Source organism: Arachis hypogaea, chromosome 16, assembly GCF_003086295.3.
Source record: "Arachis hypogaea cultivar Tifrunner chromosome 16, arahy.Tifrunner.gnm2.J5K5, whole genome shotgun sequence".
In the NCBI taxonomy this organism is placed as follows: domain Eukaryota; kingdom Viridiplantae; phylum Streptophyta; class Magnoliopsida; order Fabales; family Fabaceae; genus Arachis; species Arachis hypogaea.
The window spans coordinates 50,764,393-50,766,533 of record NC_092051.1 but is presented as its reverse complement, the minus strand read 5'-3'; the positions used below and the strand labels follow the sequence as shown (position 1 = coordinate 50,766,533).

The 2,141-nt window shown below is 38.3% G+C and overlaps 1 non-coding gene across 1 annotated transcript; it reads right to left on the bottom strand.

Moving 5' to 3' along the window:
• Nucleotides 1–1,826: 1,826 nt before the first annotated feature.
• LOC112761696 (small nucleolar RNA R71) lies at nt 1,827–1,934 on the bottom strand. The gene has a single exon (XR_003182078.1). It is a non-coding gene; the product is annotated as a small nucleolar RNA R71 (small nucleolar RNA).
• Between the last annotated feature and the right edge of the window lie 207 nt (nt 1,935–2,141).

The following is a 2,141-nucleotide window of genomic DNA, read 5'->3' as shown; positions in this document are numbered from 1 at the left end:
AACGCATGAACCATGCAAACGCGTGACAAGGAAAATCGCTGAATGACACGAACACATGGACGATGCGTACGCATGACCTGCGCGATCTGCAAAAATTACAGAATACGCTGGGGGCAATTTCGAGCCGCATTTTGACTCAGTTTTCGGCCCAGAAACACAGACTAAACCTAGGGAACATGCAGAAACTCAAGGAGGCATCCACACACATTGAGATTCATCACATTAGGATTACTCTTAGTTTTAGATCTGAATCTAGATTAGTGTTACATTGATAGTTTGTGCTTTTGCTTTGGATTGTCGATGTTGAAGAGCCATTACCTCCGTTGAAGACATTACTTTAGTTTGTTTCTTTACTCCCTTATTTTTAATTAATTACTCATTGACTCTATTAAGATAATTATGTTGCGTTTTAGAATTATTAATATATGAAGTTGTTTTTATTTTAATTAATTTTAATTCTCTATTTCATTTTATTTAATTATGTCTTCTCATATTTTTATGATTATTTCTTTCATGTCAATGGAGTAAAATTTCTACTTGACATGGGGGTTGATTAAAAGGAGATACTTGAGTTAGAATGCTCAAGTGCTTGGTTGAATTGGACGTTGTTAGCTAATTTTATACCTACTAGCACTAGACCTCCCCAAGGGAGAGGACTAGGAATTGAGGGTAAGAGTTAGTTTAATCACGATACCTTTCCTTATTTAGTAAGGGAAAATCGAGTGAGAACAACAACCTTTTTACACCACATTTGAGAAGATCCCAACAAAGATAGAAGTTCTATTTAATTATTCCCTCAGTCAAGGCTTTTTATTCAGAGTATCAATAACTATTCTTAGTTTATTTTTTTTATTGCTTTAATTTTTAATCATTTTAATTATTCGTTATCAAAACTTAATTTTTCTGAAACTCCCTAGTTAATAAAATAGCACTCTTCCCTGCAACTCGTTGGGAGACGACCTGGGACTCATACTCCCAGTATTTTATTTCTAAAATTTGTGACAATCCTTTTTAAATTGGTGAGGCAGATCTTAGCCGGTTAAGAGCTATACGTGCAACGCTGTCTCTTAATTGAAATCTCTAAATTGGTTAACTTCTGCCACGCATCAATTTTTGGCGCCGTTGCCGGGGAGTTGAAATAGTGTGCTAAATTATTAATTAGTATATATATTTTATTTTTATTTACATATTTTATTTTTACTTCTGTTACCATGAGCTACTTGTCTTTCTCATTGAATGACGCGTTTATTGCCTGATCCGAGTTTAGTCCCATTTGATCCTGAAATTAAAAGAACTCTTTCACATATTAGACGAACTCGACGTCGGTTAGCCTCTGAGGGTGGTGAAGTGATTATTATCAATTCACAGTCCCATCTGAGGGCGAATCTGAACCGCCATCTGAGAGCGAGACAAGCTCATTTACTACTGATTCAGTTGATTCACGTGCAGATACCATGGTAGTACCTAGGAGAATTACCCTCCAGGAAGCTGGAGCCCCAGATTTTACACTGCAGCCGTATCAAGTGCATCACCCGACTGCAGCTACAGATTTTGAACTAAAAACCGCACTAATCAACTTGATCCCCAAGTTTCATGGCTTACCTGCTCAAGAGCATATCAAGCACCTTAGGGATTTCCAGACAGCCTGTTCTACTGTTAGGCGTCATGGTGCAGATGAAACTTCTATTCTGTTAACCGCTTTCCCATTTTCTCTTGAGGGAAAGGCGAGGGAGTGGTACTACTCCCAACCTGAAGCAACTGTTACCAACTGGGATACGCTTAGAATAGAATTTTTAGAAAAATACTTCCCAGCTGAAGTCACAGATAGACTGAGAAAAGAGATCTCTTGCATTGTTCAAGGTGAATCAGAGACTCTCTATGAATATTGGGAGCGCTTCAACAATCTCCTTGACGCATGTCCCTATCACATGATTGGTAAACTAGTATTGATCAGCTACTTCACTCAAGGCATGAACCCCCAGGATAAGACTACACTGGAAGGTGCTAGTAATGGTTCTTTGAAAAAGTACAAAATCACAGATGAAGCATGGCAACTGATCAATGACTTAGCTGAGTCCACTAGGAATCACAGACAGCGGTGCAACCCCAAAGCTATTGCAGAGATTTCCTCTAGCAAAGAA